The sequence below is a fragment of the Pteropus medius genome, unplaced genomic scaffold (genome assembly GCF_902729225.1).
Source record: "Pteropus medius unplaced genomic scaffold, Ma_sr-lr_union100, whole genome shotgun sequence".
NCBI lineage: Eukaryota > Metazoa > Chordata > Mammalia > Chiroptera > Pteropodidae > Pteropus > Pteropus medius.
The window spans coordinates 9,331,959-9,354,306 of record NW_024349801.1 but is presented as its reverse complement, the minus strand read 5'-3'; the positions used below and the strand labels follow the sequence as shown (position 1 = coordinate 9,354,306).

Below are 22,348 nucleotides of genomic sequence, written 5' to 3'. Positions count from 1 at the left end.
TCATTTGGAAACCAGTTTGACGATTTCTATACAACTAAATATGCAATTGTCCTTTTACCTAGTCATTACACTCTTGGACATTTATCCCAGAAAAATGAAAATATATGTTCACATAAAAGCTTTACGTGAATATTCAGAGTAGCTTTATTCAAAATAGCCCCAAACTGGAAGCAACCCGGATGCAACTTCAGCAGGCGAATGGTTAAAGAGGCAGTGGGATGTCCGTCATTCATGCCATGGAATACTACACAGTGATAAAAAGGAATGAAATGAGCTATTGATTGATGGATGAATCCAGATAATTATGCTGTGTGAAATCAATCCCCAAAAGTTCAATGCTGTATGATTCCATTTATATATACTTCTGGAAGCGAGAAAATTACGGAAATGCAGGACAGATTAATTAACAGATTAATGCTGCCAGGGGCTAAGGATGAGACCAGTCTGTGTTATAGATAGCCTTGACCAGGATTCAAGACTTGATCAACTCCTAAGTAGCTGGGAATTTCAAGCCCAATATCTCTTACTGGGGAGGAACCATCATGGAAGAAGGAGACCTCAGTTTGAGCAAACAGCTGTTTTTTCTAGACAACAGAAAGGTAAACAGGGCTCAAGTGGGCCCTTAGCGAAGTGATCCATATAAAAGTAGTTTAAACAGATTCTCTCACTGAGCACAGTGAGGAATGCCCTCAGCCTCATTCCCAGGCCCTGCATAGGTAACACCCAGAGTCAAAGAACCTCCTTTCTCTGGGAGCCAGGCAAAATAAAGGGACCCCATCCTTCGTTGCTCCGGTTTCCAGTCCTCTCCCCAGGCTGCCTATCCAGGATGTGTGCTTCCCTTTTAGGAAGGTTATTTGGAGCCCCAGGCTGGGGTTTGTCCAGAGGGAGTCCCTGTGTCTTATCCTTATCCAATTATCTAATACTTAACTTGAGGCCCCTCTGGTCAATTTCCCTTGGCACAGTGAGGTGGTTTAACATTAAAATTCTTCAGATTTGCTGCTGGCCTTTGCAGTGGGGAGGACTCCACTACAGCACTGGAGGGCTGGGCAGACCCGTTGTGGTTGACAGTCAGCTGTGATTTTCCATCAGCTGCATCTCATTATCCTGTCAGGCTCCCTCCTGCCTATGGATGAGAAACAATATATAATCACTTGCAACTGATTGCAAATCACTGCACAGCCTGTGTAAGCCTTGGCCTGTGACCACAAGGCCCAGACTGCCAAGAGGTTCCTGGGCTCTTGCCCCATGCTGCCTTCATTACGGGGGCTCCAAGAGTTTGGAGCATGATGGTCATCCCTTCTTCTCAGGGTGGAGTGGGAGAGGGGGCCAGGTTACAGAGGCACATTGGCTAATCACAAACCCCACAGAACTATGGAGTCGGGTTCAGAGTAGCTATTTTCTAGAACTCATTTCAGAGACAGAAAAGTGGCCAAGCCTCTTCCCTTCATGGAGAACTAGGTGGGTTCTGGGATTCCAGAACTAATAATTGGATGAGAGTACGGGCCATGTTTTTTCTAACGGGGACAGTGGAGCATACTGGTTGTAGAATGCACACACTAAAAGCATTCAGATCCAATTTTACTCCTGATTCTGACAATTACTACCCACATGACATTGGGCAAGTCACTTGATCTCTCTGAGACAATTTTCTCATCTGTAAAATGGGAATAATAGAAGTGCCAAGAATTTAGAGATGTGTTCATGATTAAATGAGATCCTAAATGCAATTCTTTAAAGTTCACTGAATTCCAGTTGTTGGTATTATTAATATAGTTCGAAGCTGAGGAAGACACTTATTTCCTAGTATTAGACATGAGCACTCACACTGTGTCCTCTTTTCATTTAAAGAAAAAAAATCTATGCCAGGAATATTCCAAGTTCCAAGTGTCTTCTACTGAAAATGACACTTGTCCTGTCAGAGTACAACAGAGGCAGATAAATGTGGTCAAATATAGATCTCAAACACATTAGCACACAAAAAGTAATGAGGGGTATCATTGCTGCACATTAGAATCCCTTGAAGAACTTTCAAAACTATCCATGACCTTAGACCAATTAAATTAGGATCTCTTGGAGTGAAGGCATTGGCATATTTGTTTTTAGGGCCCTGCTTTCTTCTCCTTCTCTACCCCTTTCCTGCCAGGTGATCTGAACTTATGGCCAGGCTCGCAGCTACAGTATGGAAGCTCTAAGAGATGCTGCACTTGTAAAAGAGTGTCCAGTTTTGTTTTACAGTAGCATTTCCTCCATTTTTTTGACATTACAATGAATCTCCTCCTCTTCCTCTTCCTCCTTCTTCTTCCTTTCCTTACCACCTCTGCCCCTGTAATACATGTTGCAAATCCACGCTGGAAGCCTTCTCCACCTCTCTCTCAGGAAGCGGGAGCCTGGGTTGAACGTTTCTTGGCTTTATCCTTCTCCTGTGCTATAGAGCTCTCAAGAGTCAGGGCGGCGAAGGAACAGTCTATAGTCACCCTGATCATTCTCAGCAAGAGCACCCAGGAGAGGCAAAGTCACAGACGTGCCCAGTCCTTCTTGCAGGCATCCAGAAAGCTTGCAGAAATCCAACTGGGTGAGAGCTGGAACCTGGAGAGCTGGTAAGGAGGGAGCTGCAGATGAGCCTTGGGGGCATATGAGGCTCCGTGGTGTTAGGTAGTGGCCAAGCATCCTGAGAGCAAGTGGCAAGGCTGTTTTTTCCTTCACTGGAGAGTCTTTTCAACAGTCCTAGAAAAGAGAGGAGGATGTTCAGTCTCTTGCACCTTTTTAAAAAGTTTAAATGATTGTCTATGGCCAGCTCCCCAAACATCACCACACAACTTGTTGACAAGACAAAGCTGGGTTCGTTGCTTAGCTCGGTAAGGAAGAATGCCGCCTTGACAGAGCTTTGTCAGTATCTCAGAGAAAGAAGGCAAGATCGTAATTTATTGAGAATTGGAAGTTTGGTTTAACGCAATTCCTTTAATGTGTGGGCCCTAATTAGAATTGGGTAAACTTCATACACCAACAGTCTAGGATGGGGTGGAGGTAAGAGGAAGGATTCGAAGACTCTTAGGGCACCAGTCATCTGCTAATGCTTTCTTTGAAGGAGCTGATAGGTTTTGGGGAAAGCTTCCGCAATGAACAGTCATTGCATGGGGAAGAGTCTCCCTAAATAATGAAGGTATTAATGACGACCCCGGAACAGTCATGTCATGATGGTGCAATGTAGATGGTAAGTTCTGGGTGTGGCGGGGAGATTCAGTTCTCAGTGTCCAAGCTGTGTGTAGGGTAGATGACTTCGTTTCTCATTTTTCACTTCTTTTAATTATCATGGGGAGAATTTTCTTTCAGACTCTTATCTCCTGAAATTATTGTGCTTTCCTGAAAAACTCTTTGATTTTGTATTTTGGATACTGCAAAGTTTGGGACCGATCAGGTTTCCCTCCTTGTTTTGGCCTCAGGGAAGGTCAGAGCCAAATCACCTTTAGCAAATATAAGTCGTACCATTTTACCACACACCCAGGGCCATCTGGTATGTGCTGATCATGGTCTCACTATTTTTGTTTTGTGTTTATTGGTAGTAGTGGTGGATGAAATGCAGAATGAGGCTCTGTGATAGCTCTTCACAGGGGACTGCTTACTGGAAAGAAGGAAATATATGCCTAGAACAGGGTGCCATATTTGTGACTCTGGGTTGCCCCAGGCTATGATACTTGGTACGAATGGCTTGAAATAAAATAGCAGAAAATTCCAGAGGCTGTCAGGCAGTCAAGAAGAAAAACTACCCTTCCATTTAGCAGTTCCCTCTTTACAAAGTTATTTCTCTCCCAGATCTTCATTTCTCTACCAATATGCCTTTCACTTGGCATATGTGAAAAACTGGGTTTTATTTCTTTCATTATAATTGTAAAAGACATTTCTCATATGCTTGAAAATATACATATTTGCCATGTTATGAAATGTCTCAAGTATATAGAAAAATACGGGAATAATGTTATGTCACTCTGTTAAATATTAACTTCTTACTTGATTATATTCACTTTTAATTTTCCCTCTAAATAATGCATCGCTAGAAAAAAACGTTAAAATCACTGCATCTCCCCCATTCCATTCCTCTCCATTTTTTGCCAAAAGGAACTAATTACCCTGCATTTGATGATTATCATTCTGCCTCACAGTTTTATGCTTTTACTAAATATATAAATACCCATAAACAACATAATAGTATTATATTTATATTTTAAGTTTTATGTAACCAATAACCTTCTACAACTTTCTTTTTTTTCGTTTAGTATTATGTTTGGGAGATTATTTCAATGCATGTATTTCTAGTTAATTTATCTTCCGAGGAGCATCTCACTGTATGAATGGACCACAAATTTTTTATCCATCCTACTATTGATAGGCATCCGGGTGGCTTTCCACTTTTGGCTGTTACGAACACTCCAGTTTATAGCAGTAGATATTCTAGTAACTGCATATCATGAGCACACATGCAAAGTTTTTTTCCAGGCCATATTTCTAGAAGTGAAATTTCTGGGTCTCAGTTATGCTTATCTCTAATTTTACTAGATTTTGTAAAACTTATCTTCAAAGTGATTGTGAAAATTTAAAACTCCCATCAGGAGCGTATGAGACTTTCCTTTTTGCTCTGCATTTTTATCAGTACTTGGTATTGTTAAACTTTTCAATTCTAGACTCTCATGCGTGTGAAATGGTATCTTAGTGTTGATTTTGTTTGTGTTTCCTTTATTACTGGTGAGATTGAGTGTCTTTTCATTGACTTACTGGCCTTTTGAGTTTTCTATGGCTTGCCTATTCATATATTTTGCTCATTTTATGATTGGCTTCTTTGTCTTTTTCTCATTAATTGTATGATATTTTGGATACTAACACCTTGATGGTTAATTCGTGTTGCTAATATCTTAGGGCTTAATATCTATGGTCTTTTAGCTTTACATATGGTGTCTTTGTTGTATATGATTTTCAAATTTTAATAAAGCCAAACTTAACAGTAATTTCCTTTATGTATTATGCTTTTTGAGTCATGGTTAAGAAATCTTTCCCTATCACAAGACGTAAAGATATTCTATATGGTCTGCTAAATTTTTTAAATTTTGGTTTTTATATTTAAGTCTTATACAGTCTGGAGTGTGTGTGTGTGTTATGGTGAAGGGAGCTAATTTATTTATCTTCTTTTGGAAAACCAGTTGTACTAGCACTATTGATTATATAGTCCTTCCCCCCACCCACACACCAGTTTCTATGCTCATCATATTCTATGAGAAGTTTCTATAAATGTTTGGCATGATTTTGGAACTTTCTATTCAATTCCATTGTTCTATTCTTCCTCTCTATAACAATGCAACAATTGCTATAGATTAATAATAAATCTTGATATCCGGTTAAGTGTCTTACTTTATTCTACTTCTTCAAAATGATCTTGACTGTTCTTTCCTTTTTCATCTCCCATATGAAATTTCGGTGTCACCTTCTGAAGGTCTTTGTTGGGGTTTTGATTGAAATTACTTTGAATTTAAATACAGATTAATTGGTAAGAATTGACAGTTTGTGATCTGCTCACCATGACCATGATCTGTATCTTCATATACTGAGATTTTCTTTTATGACTTAAGAAAACATTTTTGTATTTTTTGTAGAGTTGTATTCATTTTTGTTAGAATTTTTCTGTTTATTATTTAGTTACCATTGTAAATCACACAAATCTAATAGTATATTTTGTAATTACATGCAATAAAAACACAATTGATTTGTGTGTATTGGGCTTGAATCTAGCAACTTTGGAAAACTCTCCTGTTAGTTTCAATAGTTTGCATTTGAAATGCTTTTAGACATATGAGTGAGATAGGGGTCTGTTAAAATGTCAAACTGGTTGCTTCTAGGCAAAGCAATTAGGACTGATTTCTTTTTTGCTGCTTTATATTTGTCAATACTTTACATTTCTATACAATAAGTATCAGCTCCTTAATAATTGAACTGAAAATTAAATAAGAGTAATACCAATAATAGCTACCACTTGATTAATACCTATAGTTGTCAAGCATGTGCCAAGGGCTTCATATACATTCTTTAATTTTAATGCTGGCAACAACCTTACATAGGAGTTATTGCTTGTCACATTGCAAGTCACAGAGCAACTTGCTTAAATAGTCACTTGCCTACTAAATAGTTGAGCTGAGTTTCATAGCACCATGCCATTTTCTAGGCAAACTCAGAAGAACAACCTCTTGCAATAAATTTTGCTTTGCTGAATTCAATCTGTAGAAGGTTCAATGGGCTAGTTTGTCATTGAAGTGACTGTTTGCCGGGACATCTGGGCAGAGCCTCAGGTACTCAGAGAAGGAAGCTTTAGAAAGACTTCCTCGTGGGTCTTCCTCCAGTTCCCGGGTCTGCAGTGGACAAGGCATGCGGTCAATGGCCTGGATACCAGGTCTTGAAAATGAAAACATAAGTTTTAAAGGATGAATGATGCCCAAGAAGGTCAGACTTTTCTAAGTTCCTGAACTAGCAACAGCTCCTTATTCTGGAACACAAGAATGAAATCAAGCAATGACAATATTAGAAAAAGGAAGCCTATTTCTTGAGCATAAAGATTTAGCCTTCAGATTTTGTCTTCAGGCTCCCTAAAGTTTAATAATCATAAATATGACTTGAGAGGTTTTGGGTAATCTAAACTCACAAGTGTGTTACAACAGAGACTAGGAAAGAAACACAAGATCATTTAACATAACTTACTGCATTTGCAAATCTTAAATATTATATTTTATGACTGCATAGGTATAAAGATGAGTATAATCTAGGCAGGATTTGATATTACATATTCATTATAATTATATTCACTTTTTCTTCTGATGTTAAAAGAAATTAAAATTAAATAATTTCTGTGGGTGTCTAAGACTATTATGGGTCCTAGATATTAGGTGTCCTGTACCTGATGGAGAATTCAGCCTGTTCTTGTTGGTTGTTTGTTCATCTGTTCCTTCCCTCCTTCCTAATTCTTTTTCTTTCTTTCTTTCTTTCTTTCTTTTCTTTCTTTCTTTCTTTCTTTCTTTCTTTCTTTCTTTCTTTCTTTCTTTCTTTCTTTCTTCCTTCCTTCTTCCTTCCTTCCTTCCCTTCCTTCTTCCTTTCCTTCCTTCCATTCCCTTTCTTTTTCTTTCTTTCTTTCTCTCTTTCTCTCTTTCTCTCTTTCTCTACCTTCCTTCCTTCTTCTTCTTTCCTTCTGGCCTATTCCCTTCCTTCCTTTCTCTTCTTATTTTCTCTTCCTTTTTTCCTCCTTCCCTTCCTTCCTTTCTTTTTTCTTCTATTTCTCTCTCCTTCCTCCCTTCCTTCGTCATGTCATTTCTGATTTGTCTCTCTCTCTCAATCTCTTTTTTCCCTTTCCTGCCTAGAATTGGCATACTAAGAAAAACAAGTTTTTAGTTTCTCCTATATCTTGCTTGCAAACATTTCTATTCTAAGAAACAAATAAGACATTCCCTTTATTTTCTTTTGAAAAATTGAAATCTAACCATGAATCTAAATTTTCCCTGGAATCCAACAGGCTTTCTTTTCATCCTATCATAAGTATTTTAGATTATCTATATTTTTCTTTATTTTAGATCCACTCCTACATTATAAAATTTTCTGAGGAGCCCAGAAAGATCCATTAGCAATTATTCGTAACTCTGGCTCAACTCCTGGTTGCATTCAGCTTTTCTTTAGAGTTTAGATACTAGGGTTTCTGCTGGCACAGTGGATGACACAAGAATATAAGAAATGAGAAAGCATGCCCTATCCTGTCATTAAAAAACAGAAGTCACTCTGAGATACCTGGCGACCGAAGGGAACCCACACAGGCACTGTGCTCTCTTTCTTGGAGCAGCAGCTAGAGTTTCACAGCTGTTTTTCATTGCTCTTGAGGCGGCATACATGCCTTCAGAAATGGCCTATTGGAGTCAAGGGGCCTTCTTCTTATTTGCTTTTCTAAAAGATAACTTTCCCGATATAGCACTGGAGTCAAAAGGAGAAATTCACAGTTACAAACTTAGCCCATGTGATGGTGGGAGGCCCTGGGTCTTCTGAGTTGCAGGGCTGTAAATCTTTGGGGCTGGCAGGGGGGCCGAGGAGGGTCATGCTTGGCTGTTCTTGGCCATGAGCTGGTGATTTACAACCTCAGAATGTGCTCCAGGTTCGAGTGAGCAGACAATTTAATATTGGATTTGTAACAGGACTTCCCCCACGGCATCTCCTTCTAGCCTTGTGCCGAAGGGACAATGGGCTTCCTGTGTGGAGCTGCTGCTGGAGCAGGGTTAATGTACACCTGACACTAGACACGGGCACCTGTAGAACAGGAGCTGGAAATGAACTGTGGGCAGAGATGTCATAGCTTCTGTTATTTATATAACTCAAGATCTCCCTACTTTTCACATCATTTCACTTCATGAAAGGGGTCCTAGGCAAGGAAAATCCAAATACAGGCATACCTCATTTTATTGCACTTTGCTTTATTGTTCTTCACAGACATTGTGGTTTTTACAAATTGAGGGCAAGACCCTCCACCAGCAAAATGATTATGAGTTGCTTTATTGCGGTTCTCACTTTACTGTAGTGGTCTGGAACTGAACCTGTAGTATTTCTGAGATACGCCTCTAGTGATTTGTTTATGGACTATTGAATATGACTGCCCAGTGAATAATCTGGGGGTGGAAATCTGCACCCATTACCTCGATCTACTCTTTCTTCTTCGGTTCTCGTAATAATAAAGACTATTGATTGAGTGATTTCAAAGAGCTAGCCAGTGTGCTAAGTCAGAGCTGTGCAGACACTGTACTATGGACATCTGGCGACAACATTTAGAAGGAGGTATTGTCTCCAGGTCACTGTGAAAAAACTGAATCTCAGAAAAGAGGAGTAAGATATAGAAGGGGAGGGAGACAGTGAGAGAGGGAGAGAGAAAGAGAGAAGGCTCTAGTCATTTCTTAATCTTCAATCTGTGAGATTGCTTGATTTCTAAATGGAATGTTTAAGGATGAAAAAAATTAAACATATTTCCACTTCTTGAGGGTACTTGAGTAATCATCTTCTATTTTCCTAGACAAGAATCTTCTAGTGAATCACTAAAAAGTATGTTTCTCCTTTTACTCAATGCAAAGTCCACTAGATTTGGACTTGGGACATAGGATTGGAATCCTGAATCTGTTCATCACAGCCATTTGGAGGTCAGAAGAATAGTCAAAGGCGGGACTCACCTCTTCTTTCCAGGACTGTGCGAGGCTGCCTTGTGCTGGCCCGCTGGCCACCCTGAAAGGTGGGGATCAGTATTGCCCACTTAACAAATGAAGATTTTCAATTTGAAGGGACCAAGTAATTTCCTCAAGTTCACAAAAGTCATGAGAAAGGGGCAAGATTTGAAAAAAAGCAAACTTTGTCCATTTCCAAAGCTTATGTACTCTCTCATCTGTCACCTTGTCTGGTACGAGTTATTTTCTGAACTTCCCTTTATTCATCTGTGAAGTAGGAATGATGATATCTTCTTTGTGCTCTTGCGCTGTTGTGTAAGTTAAATATATTATATACAATGATGCCAAATACAGGACTTGACATGTGGCCAGAAAGGGACAAATGCCACTGAATGAATGAATGAATGAATGAATGAACAAATAAGCCAAGTGAATCTTGCTGCATTCCCGCCCCAGTCTTTCCACTGAGCTTCATCCATATTCTCCTCCAGGTCTTCCTGCCGGCATTTCCCCTCGCACTAGAGCCGGGCTTGACAAACTATGGTCCACAGGCCAAATCCAGCCTGACACCTAACACTTTGTGTGGCCCACGAGTTAATTTTTTTTTTAATTTTTTTTTTTTTTTTTTTACATTTTTAAATGTTTGAATTTTTTTCAAAGAATATTACATGGCCCTTAAAGATTCTGTGACATTCAAAGTTCATAGTCTATAAATAAAGTTTTATTTGAAGCACAGACATGCCTATGCCAGTTTTCTTGCTACAATGACAGAGTGAAGCAGTTGTGACAGTGACTACAGTGACAGGATAGACCACAGAGACTAAATGATTTCCTCTCTGGTCCTTTATAGTAAAAGTTTGTCAAACTCTGATTTAGAGATTGGGAACTATAAATGGAGATGGGAGAGTCAGAGAGCTTTTTCACCTGATTACTAGGGGTCGAACATGGGAACTTGATGGCATAAGTAGTGTGGCATCTCAGGACTTACCTGCCTGGGGAGCACCTGGAGAAGGCAGCATCAGCACAGACATCAGGGTGGACAGAGGCAGCAGTGCTGTGGGTGAACTGCCACCTTCCAGTGGCGGTTTAGACAGTGGTATCAACACATGGTCACCTAGATTCCCAAGGGAGACGTTTTAAGATGCCAGAAGACATTCCCTGAAGCCTCTCAGAAGTGATTGGGGTTGATTCTAGAAAGATCTGAGGGCCTGTAAGATACGCCAATGGAAATGAGTCAACAAAAGTTTGTATCAATATTAACATGACTCCATTTGAACCAACGGTTTGTTAAGGATTGGGGAAAATCCCCTCTGAGCTGAACTGTTACGACATCCTGCCAGGTCACCACAGACTCAGCAGCTCTGAAATGTGGCTCATATCTACCTGCCCAAGATGAATCTGAAAGAAGAGGTAATTTTCAGAAGTGGGAAGTCGAAGAAAACATGCTTCGTTCAAAATAGTCACCTAAATAAATCTGAAATAACATCTATTCTTGTGCATTTTCTTGGTATTTTAAGTTGTTTTCTCTACGTGTGCTCCCTGATTTTTGAAGTCATGTGCAGTCATTGTGAAAAATGCAGACTATTATGGCAAAATCTAAATGATTATAATCTCACTACTCAGAAGCAATGATTTTTAAACTTTTGGTCTATTTCCTTTCTGTCCTTTTTATTTCCCTATTTTCTTCCTTTCTTCTCATCCTTCTATCTTTTCTTTTCTCTTTTCCTCCTTCTCCTTCTAAATTATTTTGCATAGGTAAGATTATACTCCGTCTAATTTTGACTTTTCTGGTTTTCCTGCCTATTATAGCTTATGTGGTTTCTAAGACTATTGAAAATTTACTGTGGACCAGCACTTCTCATTTGGGGGAGGGGTATAATTTTGCCCCCCAGGGGACATTCAACAGTGTCTAGAGACATTTTAATTATCTTAGAGGAGGGATTGCATCTAAGCATCCTACAATGCGCAGGGCCGTTCCCCACAACAAAGTACCTAATCCCCAGTGTAAATTTAAAGCGTCAGTGTTGAGAAATCCTGCTGTAGATATAATTTTTGATGGTTGCATATTGTTCTATTGTTTGAAAGCCTTTTATCTATTTAAACACCAGTCCTCTGTTGTTGGATATTTACTTTGACTTTTTTACCTAATACAGCTAGTATTAAAATATCCTCATGTGTTTTTAATTAACAAAAAAATAAATATTCCTCTTTTCCTCTAAATACTGAACCAAATTACAGCAGTGAATATTGTAAACATCAAAGGATGAGGGCCCATCAGTGGACAGCCTGGAACAAAATAGGTGCTCAGTAAAAACAAGACGGTACAATGGCTAATAATGTTAATAAGTGCCAGTTGGTGGCGAAGGATGTCCAAGTTTTTCTATGCAGCTTTCAGTCCAACTTTTCTTTTAGTCTCTTTTCATGAACTTTAGGCTATCAAGACTGGTAGGAAGAAAGGTGATGCTAAGTCACTTTGCTGCTTTTGCGGTGTCCTGACAGTGTCATGGGGGGTGGTTTAGGGATGCTGCTGTGAGTGTATAAGTGTTATGTTAGATTAGCAGCCACAGAGCAGAAAGGCATCTGTGCAAACATGGAGGCTGAGTGCTTCATTTGACAATGAGGAAGCCGAGGCCCAGAAGAGAAATGACTCCACAAATTTTTATATCCCCTGAACTATTAAACACACATCTAATAAGTGAAGACCATTACCTCTGTGGCCACTGTATCATCCCTTCAATATTCTGGGGAGAAACCTTGCAGAGGCCTCATGGGCCTTGCTCTGTGACAGCTGATGGAACTTGGTCTCAGTGAGCCACAGACCGCACCCTGGACTTTTCTGCAAAGAAACCTGCAGGCCTTGTACCCGCAAAGGCCCAGATGCAGACTTGCTTTCCCTGCCCCTCGTCACTGCAGCTCATGCAGTCAGCCCTACCTCCCATGAGTGCAGAGTTAGCAAAGTTTCCCAAAGTGTGGTCTTGGACCACCTGCATCAAAACCCCCAGAACTCTTGCTCACCTTTAGATTCCTGGGTTTTACTGTAAATGGACTGATTCTTTTACTTCAGTCCCCTAGCAGATTCTGAGGCATGCTGAAATTGGAGCAGCAATAGGCTAGACCAGGAGTCAACAAAATTTTTCTCTGAAGGTCCAGACAGTAAATATTTTAGGCTTTGTGGGCTGTATGTTCTCTATTGCAGTGACTCTACTAGGCACTGCAACATGAAAGCAGCCATGGACAAAACATAAATAGCCATGTATGGAATTAGCCTGTGAGCCTTAGTTTGCTGACCTCTGGGCTGGACCAATTAGTTAATCCAAAGAACTTGAAGCCTGAATTCTTGAGTGAGATGGTCTCCTTTATTCTCATTTGACAGAAGGCAACTCTGTGAGACACCAGGCTACTTGTTGGGAGGATTGGGTCTGACTGTAAGTTCTGCTCTCATTTGACTGTGTGGCTTCAGCAAGTCTCATCATGTACCAGTTAACCCCAGTCCTTGGTAAGACTCAACTGGCATGTCTCGATACTTTCTCCTCCATCTGATGGCATCTGAGGGCCCCCGTGGGGCTCTCCTGATGCCTGGCCCAGCCTCTGTGTGGGGATAGGAGGGTTTAGGCCTCACTTCCCAGCAGCTTCCCATAGCAGCTTCCGGGTTCTCCTCACAGGCCAAGAGTGAATCACAGGGCGGAGATGCTGGGACTTGCTCTGCTCACTCCCTCTCTCCAGGCACTGCCCTCCAAGGCACTGGGCTGGAGGTCCTGGCAGCACAGGAGGGAGGGGCCGCCTTCCTCCTGTCCCCACCCTTGTGCCACCCTGATGGCTCTTGATAGGATAGGCAGGGTCAGCCGGGCTCCACCCGCAGACTTGAGATCTCTTCTCCATTCTCATTTGCATGCCCTTGTTCAGGTGCCCAGCAGCCTGTGCAGACCGCACGAGTCTTGGTTCTTCTTCCGCACCCTTACCTCTGCCTGGAACGTCTTGTGCCTACCTTGTCCATTTGGCAGATTACTGCTTTTCCCTCCTGTGCCACCGTCTCGGAGAAGCCTTCCCTGAATCCCTGAGGAAGCTTACCCCACTCTGCCTCAATGCCCTGGCAATCCTTGCACAAGCCATCTTCAGACCACTTCTCAGCCCATGGACTTTTGTTGTTGTAATTCTTGTCAGTCTGTCACACCAGGCAATGAGTGCTTCAAGAGCAGGAAATGTATTTTTACCAATCTTTATATCCCCTGGTCTCTGTGCAAGTCTCTCCATACTGGAAGCTTAACCTATGCATGTCAAGCAAATTTTATAAGGGCAGATTTCATCTTGTGCTTGAAAGAAAATGAAATAGGGCTTTCTCTACCCGATAGCAAACGTACGGAATTGTTACTTCCAAGAAGTAGAAAGAGCGAAATTATTGATTTATTGTAGGAAAATTGAAATATTTGGAAGCTGAGAGAATCCTGATGGATTGTGGTAATGTTCACCCGCTTCTGTTTCACTCATTTCTCTTTCTCAATTGCACACTCCTTGTCTCCTAGTGGTGGACATTGTCCAAATTTGGATTTTGAGCTCTCCTTCTCTTTTACTTCTCTGTCTTTAGAATTGTGGTCCTCAAACTTGACAATGACTCAGAATCTCTTAGGCAGCTTGGTAAATGTTCGGATTTCAGGGTGCACCCTGAGAGAGTGGGAATTGGTAGGGCTTGGGTGGGGTCTGGGAGACTGCATTTCTAACAAGCTTCCAAGGGGACCTGCATGCAGGTGGTCCGTGGGCCACAGTACAGCGGTGCTGCCCTGAGCTTTTCATCCTGGTTAACTGACCTCTCTATCGGCTTTGGCTGGCACCTTCATACAAATCCCTCCCAGCTACTAGTTTATTTAACAAGTGCTTTCTGAGCACGGACTCTATGCCTGATACAGCTCTCGGCACTGCAAGTGGAGTGAGAACCAAAGAATGCTCCCTCCGTCGTGAAGCACACACTCTACTTTTTGCCCCAGACACTATTCATGCCATCACTTGGAGGTCTCTATGGTTGGGCCATTCTAGAAATTCAAACTCAGTATGTGTAAAATCTCTTTTCTTCACTCTTCTCGCATCAGCTGACCCATCTCCTGACTTTCCCGTTCCCATAATGGCATCAGCATTCTTAGTCCAGTCACCTAGTTTCTGTGTCGCCTGAGCGTTATCTATTATATCCATGCAGGCATCATGCCCTACTAATTCTTCATCCATAACATTTGTCTCTTTCCATGTCTCTTGACATTATCAACAAGATGCTTAGAGGTTCATGCTAGATACCTGCAGAAGACCCTTAATTGGCCACTCTGTCCACAATCTCTCCTTGTTTTAACAAATTTAAAATAATCTTCTAGTGCAGTGTTTCTCAAACTATAGCGTGCATTAGGATTACCCAAAATTCCTGTGAAAATGAGATTCTAGTTCTGTAGTTCTGGAAGATTACCGATATTCTGCAATCTGACATTCTCCCATGGGATGCTGAGGCTCTGGCCCATGGATGTCACTTTCTGATGCTGAGGCTCTGGCCCATGGATATCACTTTGTAGGGTCCTAGAGCATACTGCTTTCTCTTTGTAATTCCTCTCTTCTTTGTTAAGTGTCACCCAGCAGCTTAAACCACCAATTTTAGACTGGCATTCAGGGCCAAATCCTGTCAGTGGGCTTCTTATTCAAATTTTATCTTCCACTTCATAAATTTCTCTGCTTCACAGATCTCTCCCTTGCCCATCTTTGTTATGCATCTTTCACACCAAGGCTGACACCATTTTTTTTCTCTTTATTCTTATAATCCTTACTTATCCTTCAAGCAAAGCTAAAGTTTTGTCTCCTCTGTATTTCTGGTTCACAGGTCCCTAACCAGTCTGTGAACTCCTGAGATACCCACTTTTGACAGACTTTTGTGATATGTCTCACTAGTTGCCAATTTAATGGCATTCCTTGTCTGCCCAAGTAATTGGATTTTGAGTACCTTGTGGCCAGGATTGCATATTTCTCTTTTACAGTGCAAATCACATCTGAAATTATTTTAATTTTACTATGGTTCCTCTTCCTGTAAGAGGATCATGTATCCTCACCTATTATCACATGGCCTGCAGTTTCTTCCTATGGAAGGAGTACATTTCCTCACTCCATTTATGTCAAGCCTTGCCATGAAACTTGCTTTGGCCAAAGGATGTGAGAGGAAGTGATGTGTGTCCTATTCCAGAAGAGTTTTTAAAAGAACTGTTGCGTGATTTGACTACTGTGCCCTTTCCTTCTATAACAAATAAGCATGTCCTGGATAAAGACTGTTCCTTCAAGTGCAGATTGAAGAAGAAACACAGATAAAAGTCTGGGAATAGAACCTACTCAACCTATAGATGACATGCAACATGAGGGATAAATAAACCTTTGTTATTTTAAGCCATTGAGACTTGGGGGTTTTTTGTTCCTATAGCATAACCTAGCAAAAGCTGACTGATACAAGGTGTATTTATCCTGCCAGATTATTAGCTGTGTAAGGTGAGAGACAAAGTTTACTATGCCTTCTAGTGACTCTCCATAATCTACAAATGTGCTTGAAGACCCTCAGTAGATACTTGTCTGATTGAAACACTCCTCTGATGAGAAAGTATGAAATGTTATCTATGTATTAAATCAAACCTTTATGGAGCCCCTACTATACATTAGACACTGTTCTAGAGACTGTCTTGTTAAGGGGAATGCAGATGTGAATCTGTCCTAGTAAAAAGCTTTGTTCTGTAAACAAGTAAAATATGTTAACATTTTTAAAATAAAGAAAAACCAATCATACTGGTCAGCATATCCACATTTTTTGTGATATAGCCCATCACAATTTTGCAGATTATATTAATGGTCCTAATTCCTTACCTTTATCTGTATCATGTGGTTTGTCATGTGACTTCTTTTCAATTCTTCTTCCTAAAGGAGTAGAGTGCATTTCCCTTTGTCTTAATTTGGCCAATAAAATGACAGTGTACCAATTTCAAGCCTAGGCCTTAAGATGCCTTGTGTATTTCTTTGTGCTCTTGTTTTTCTGCCATTGCCATAAGAAGACCATGACCAGAATAGCCTACTAATCCCAGGTAGAGCAGGGGAAACACATGGAGCAGAATCAAGCTGATGCTGCAGCTGATCACCAGACGTGTGAATGAGCCCGATCAAGACCAGCAGAGCCACTTTCCATACCCAGCCTGGATCAGCCCATTTTAGCCAATGCATGTTTCCTGTGAGCCAAAGAAATAGTTATTTTTGTAATAAAAATTTAGATTTTTGTGGTCGGTTATTATACAACGATAGCTAACCAATAGAGACGTTATTATTATTATTTTTAAGTTACTATTTTTTTAAGCAACACTTGTGGTAGGCACTGTGTTAATGAGATTACATATTGCAGCATACTCTGTTTTCCTCATTACAATGTGGTGTGGTGGATATTAATCTCATTCCAATATTACAAGCGAAGAAATCAAGATTCAGAGTAATTGAGTTGAGTTCTTTGAGTTAGTACTTCTCACTCTGAGGCTTATTTTCTTAATATCTTTTTTTCCTGAAGGATATACTTATGTTTGAATGTACAAGAAATATTTGGATCTGGCTGGGGCAAGAGTCGGCTTGAGTATTTCTGCAGTGTGTAGGAAGAATCTAGTCATCTTTAAAGCCAGCTCTGTTTCCACCTTCACACCTCGATCTATGATTTTTAGGAAATCCATCCCAAGAAGTTAATTGTGACCATGGGAGTATTTTTAATATTTTGCTCAAATCAGGGAGTGCTACGATTGGTGCTGCTGGTCTGGTTCTGAGAACTTGAACCTAGAATCTGGTGAGTTGAATCCAAAGATCTAGGAACTTTGTTAATGCTCCTCTACTGGGTAGGCAACCAGAATCCGTGCGTTCTTTCACACAGATTTGTGTCTTTGGGTTTGCAATGACAATGGAAAACAGGAAAATAAATGATAATGACACTTATGCTTAAATTATGCTAGGATCTCCAGCTAGGCAATATTTTAGAATGCAAATATAATAACGTCGTGCCTTTATGTAAATCTCTTCAATGATCTATTTTGAGCCTGTCATGTCAAAGCACTCTCTCTTTCTGTCTGACTCACTCTGAAGGAAGTCAGTTGTCACTTTAACGTACTTCCTTGTGGAGAAAGCTACATGTCAAGAAACTGCCCCACCGGGATGTGGTTCCATAGTGTAGTGGTTAGTACGTCTGCTTTACATGCAGAAGATCCTGGGTTCACGACCCAGTGGAGCCACGGTCCATGGTCTATGGCCATGCCACCCTGAACAAGCCCGATGTCCGATCTCAGAGGCTAAGCAGGATCGGGCCTGGTTAGTACTTGGATGGGAGACCACCTAGGAAGACCAGGTGCTATAGGCATAAATAATAAATAATTAAAAAAATAAACTGCCCCCCACCCAACAGCCAGCAAGGAACAAGGCCTGCAGCACAACACTCCACAAAGGACTGAATGGTGCCAATCACCACGTGATTGAACGTCAAAGATCTCCCTTCATTTGAACCTTCAGATGAGGCTGCAGCCCTGGCCAACACCTTAATGGCAGTTTTGTGAGAGACCTTATGGCAAAGGTACCCAGTTAAGTCATACTTGGGTTCCTAACCTACAGAAACTGCAAGATAGTAGATGTTTATTGTTTCCAACCACTAGATTTTGGGGATAAATTGTTATGTGGAGATAGATAACTAATACAGTTTGTTCAGCTAGTATTTCAACCTGTTTTTTAACTGCAGGATAAAATTATCCCTCTCACATAAACACTGAGATCTTAATTCTACAGATTTAGTTTGGGCTTATATTTAGCTATTTATGAATCTGCACACCAATATTTAAATTCCTCTAACATTAAATGGAGACCTGCCGTGTGATGGATGATGAACTGTAGGCTCCTGGAGATAGAGGCCTTGTCACATTTTTTCTCTGTACCCAGGGACCTAGCACAAGACTTATCCTGCAACAGCTATTCAATAACTGTGTGTTGAATTAAAATGTCTCACCACTGGTTAGCTATTATGATCTGTACCTTACTGAGAGAGTTACCTAGAGTTTAGATGATTCTAGAAGGTCATAGAAGTAAAATTAGGTCTTTTACTCAAATTCTAAGGCTGATATCTGTGTACCCTAGAACTTCCATAGTGGGTAACATAGCCTGCTACAATCTAAAATGGCAATGTTTTTCTTTCTCCATAACATACTCGCTCAAAATAAGCAGATAGATTTTTTTTAAATGTTTCTATTAAAGGATTTCATCCAAAAGACTTTGCTACCCTTCCCCCCCTTAAGTATAGTGAAATGGCTTTTACCATAGTTTAAATGAATTCCTGGGTTATAGTTCTTCAATGATAATACGTTAGAAATAAGTAACAATTAGGTTATTTTAGTCCTCTCTAATAATGCTCATGGAGCAATTGGTGTTTCTTTCTGAGTTAATAAGAAACATTTGCAGCAAAAGCATGAGACTCTGCAGATAAAGCAATTGGCAAGAAATGGTTTGTTTAAATACCAGAAAACAGCCCATATCCAAACAGGTGTGTGATAAAACAGTATAAATAAACTGCTCTGTGTGCAGTTCAGCCCTCACAAAATCGTGTAAGAAACTTTCCTCCTCTTCTGGAAAAAAAAAAAAAAGAAAGAAAAAGAAAAACGAACCAGGCCTCTTGTATCCTCCTCAGACTACACAGCTGGAAAAACAGTTCTTATTCAGAGAGCCGAAAGTAAAAGTTGTTTTACATTTTTTTTAATGGCCAGATAAACAAAACCTTGCTAGGGGGGTGATTATGCTTTTGCAAATGTGGCCTTGAGCTAGAATCTTGTGAAAGACTCACCTCTTTTCAACCTTTAGGAAATATGTCTGCCTCTTTGAATTAGCAATGGTCACTTCATATTGTGTTATGATATTTTTAAAAAATGTTTTTGTTGGTGCAGTTCTCTTAACCACGTGGGTACTTGACTTAGAGCGTTAAGAATATAGGTGCCTAAGAGAATGTTTGGTTTCCATTAAGACCTGCTAAGTGCACAGGAAACATGGCTTAGAGCTGAAAGAGGTTATAAAAACTGTCCTTCATTTCATGCCATTTCTCTCTGGCCAGGAACAAAGGTGAGGCAAAGAGTTGGCCCATGCCGGAAAGGCTGAAGGTATGTCGGTTAAATACTTCCTACTGGGCTATTTTTGGGGTTTGGGATTCATTTGCTCCTTGCTAACTTGTGTCTAGGTGGTGGAAGTGGGGTGGGGGGGTGGGGGAGGCAAAAGCAATGCAGACACCACCCGAAGCCCTGGAGAGCTCTGATACTTGACATACCTCAGTGGTGAGGAGGTATCATGGCGTAATGGAAAGTGAGTGGTACTTTGACTTTGGCAGTTCAAATCTCACTCAGCTTCTGTCTAGCATGGAGCCTGCTCCTTCTGAGACACAGTTTTCCATCTGTAAAATGAAAATTCATGGCAGCTATGAATTACATACATGAAAGGTCTGTCATAGCCTGGATGTTCAGTTAACGGTGGTTTTTATTTTAACCGTTGTTACTGATTTCCTCAAGAACCTTGGGATCCATCCTCCTGTCAATGTACACATCCATGGAAGAGAGGAATCGGGTCAAGTGGATTGGGATGAAAATGGTTGCATAAAGGTCATCTGTCATGTTACTTAAGATTCTGAACTCAGGTCTGCTTCAAGTTGGGCTTGTTTTCTTTCGAGCCAAGTAAATTTTTTGTGCCTCAATTTCCTCATCTATGGAATGGGAATAATGGCAGTTCATTCTTTATGGAATCAAGTTCTTTAAAGCACAGAGCACAGATGCTGAGGGGCACTCAAGTGCTTTCTTTATGCGTCTATGTGACCACACGGACTTCATATGGTAACTTTCAGAAGTTCATCAACTAGATTCTGCCCTTTTTCTCATTTCTAACTCTACCAACTGTTCCAGGTAGTTCCAGCCTATAAATAACCACTTCAGAAGCTTAAATCACTGGCTAACATTTCAAACCTTATGAGCAAACATTTTGACTTATGCCGAACTCAGTGGCTCCAAAGTATAGTCACCCAGTTCTGTCCGTATCTGGAATGAGATGAAAAGCCAACATTCCTCCTTGAACAGAAGTATCTTAGGAAACCAGAGGTGAACAGATGAGCAGGATAAAAGTTCTTTGTTTTTAATGAAGGGCAGAGAAAGAATCAGTGTTATGGCTTAAGGTGCTTGAAGTACTTTTGATATGCAAAGCGCTCTCTCTCTCTCTCTCTCTCCCTCTCTCTCTCTCTCTCTCTTTCTCTCTCTTTCTCTCTCTCCCCCTCATCTTGCTTCTCCCCCACCGCCACTTCCACCCATGGCAAGTATTATAAATAGGCCTCTTTCTTATCTGATCCTCCCCTAAATGTTTTTCATTTGAAAACCACAGTTAATTTTAGATAATTCTCAGAGATAATCTCAAATTTGTGTGTGATATAGGCCCTAGTTCTAAGAAAAACATGACATTTCTGGAAGACCTGGTTTTGGTCCCTCTTCCTCCGCCAATACTACAGCCAGCATCTCTGACTTCCTGCCCTTGAGCAGAGACAGGTCAGACTGTAGGCCTGCTGGCTCCCTTTCCAGAGGCAGAGAAACTGCCTTTTCCTGGAAGGCTCCTCTCTAACCCAAGAGCTTTCCAGGTGTGACTTTAACGCTGGAGAGGCGGCTCAGGGAAACGAGAAGTGAGTCCACCAATGTCGCCCCCAACATCAACTTTGCAGTGACAGAGGGGCCTCCACCCTCTTATTCTCACCAGGCCAGCTCTCTCTCATGCCACGCAGATAACTGCAGTTGTGAATGTTGTGCAAAGGCTGCTGTACAACCCTTCTGAATAACAGGCTGTTTTTCTGATCTTGGACCACATTTGTCCTGGCCCAAGTTAAGAGGTAAAGAACATTCCGATTGTGAGCTTGGATGGAAAAAAATATATTTGAAGTTTTTCTGCTAACAAGGTATGCAGAGGACTCAAGTTCCAGTAAACGAAGGTTAAAGACAGGCCGGATTGCAGAACACAGTCGTCTTCCCCCCTCCTCTTTAATTTTTCCATAAAGTGCCATAAAAAGCCACTATACTAACAAACATTTTGGGAAGGGAACAGGCTCCAGGCCAAGAAGCCACAAGCTTAAATGAAGGAAATCTGAGCCGTGAGGCATGGTTTCCTGAGCAGGGTTATTACTCAAGAAAGGACCAGGCATTAACAGCACTGCTCGAATCAAATCTGCGGTCACCCTGGGCTCCCCGGGGCGTGCAGGTCAAGACAGAGCCGCTCTCCTTCATTGGAGTACCATCTTCGTCTTGACTCAGAAGTGCAGTGGACATGCTTCTCGAAGACTCAGGTTCTGTACTTGAGAAACGTACATGGCCTGCTTAGTTTAACAAATGAAAAGCAAATCCAGTGCAATCACGATAAAAACTCCACCTGCATTTATTTATTTATGCTAAAATGAATACAGAAGAGTGAAGTTCCTCAGAGAGCTAGGTTGACCATGAAAAAGAATAATATGGAGGAGGGGTTGACCTTACAAAATATTGACATCCTACACAACCATAATAATAAAATCAGTATGGTACTGGCTCAAGAACAGAGGACAAGTAACAGAACAGGCCTATTTATAAATGAGGACTTGAAATATGATTAACACAGCTTATATATCACAGAAAATGGTTATATTATTTAGTGGATGGTATTGAGAAATTCACCATATGGAGAACAATAACATCTATATCCCTATATTATGCAAAGGTGGACTCCAGATGAATAAGAGGTTAAATGAGAGGCAAAATTATGAGGTTAACAGAAGGAAACAGAGAAGAATATTTTTATGACTTAGAGGCAGAGTGAACTTTCTAATCAAGACTTAAACTCACAAACCATAGTTATCAGGAAAAAATTTGATGGTTTTGATTAGTCCAAAATTGAAAAATTCTTTTTAATAAAGGATAGCAATATGAAGTTAAAACATACAAATTTGAACACAATATTTGCCATGTCCGAAAGAGATTAAGAACCGATCGAGAATACGTGAAGGACGCTTGTAAGTTAACAAGAAAAAGATGATAAAATCCAACAGAAATAGGGGCAGAAGATATGACAGGCAACCC

At 40.7% G+C, this 22,348-nt stretch overlaps 1 long non-coding RNA gene and 1 pseudogene across 1 annotated transcript; one reads left to right on the top strand and one right to left on the bottom strand.

Annotated features, from left to right (window-relative positions):
• Positions 1-2,349: 2,349 nt before the first annotated feature.
• LOC120622801 (uncharacterized) lies at positions 2,350-19,603 on the bottom strand. Its single transcript, XR_005658564.1, has 3 exons — positions 19,543-19,603; positions 10,207-10,426; positions 2,350-2,724 (listed from the first exon to the last, which is right to left on the bottom strand). It is a non-coding gene; the product is annotated as an uncharacterized LOC120622801 (long non-coding RNA).
• Positions 17,489-17,604, top strand: LOC120581050 (uncharacterized; annotated as a pseudogene).
• Positions 19,604-22,348: the final 2,745 nt, after the last annotated feature.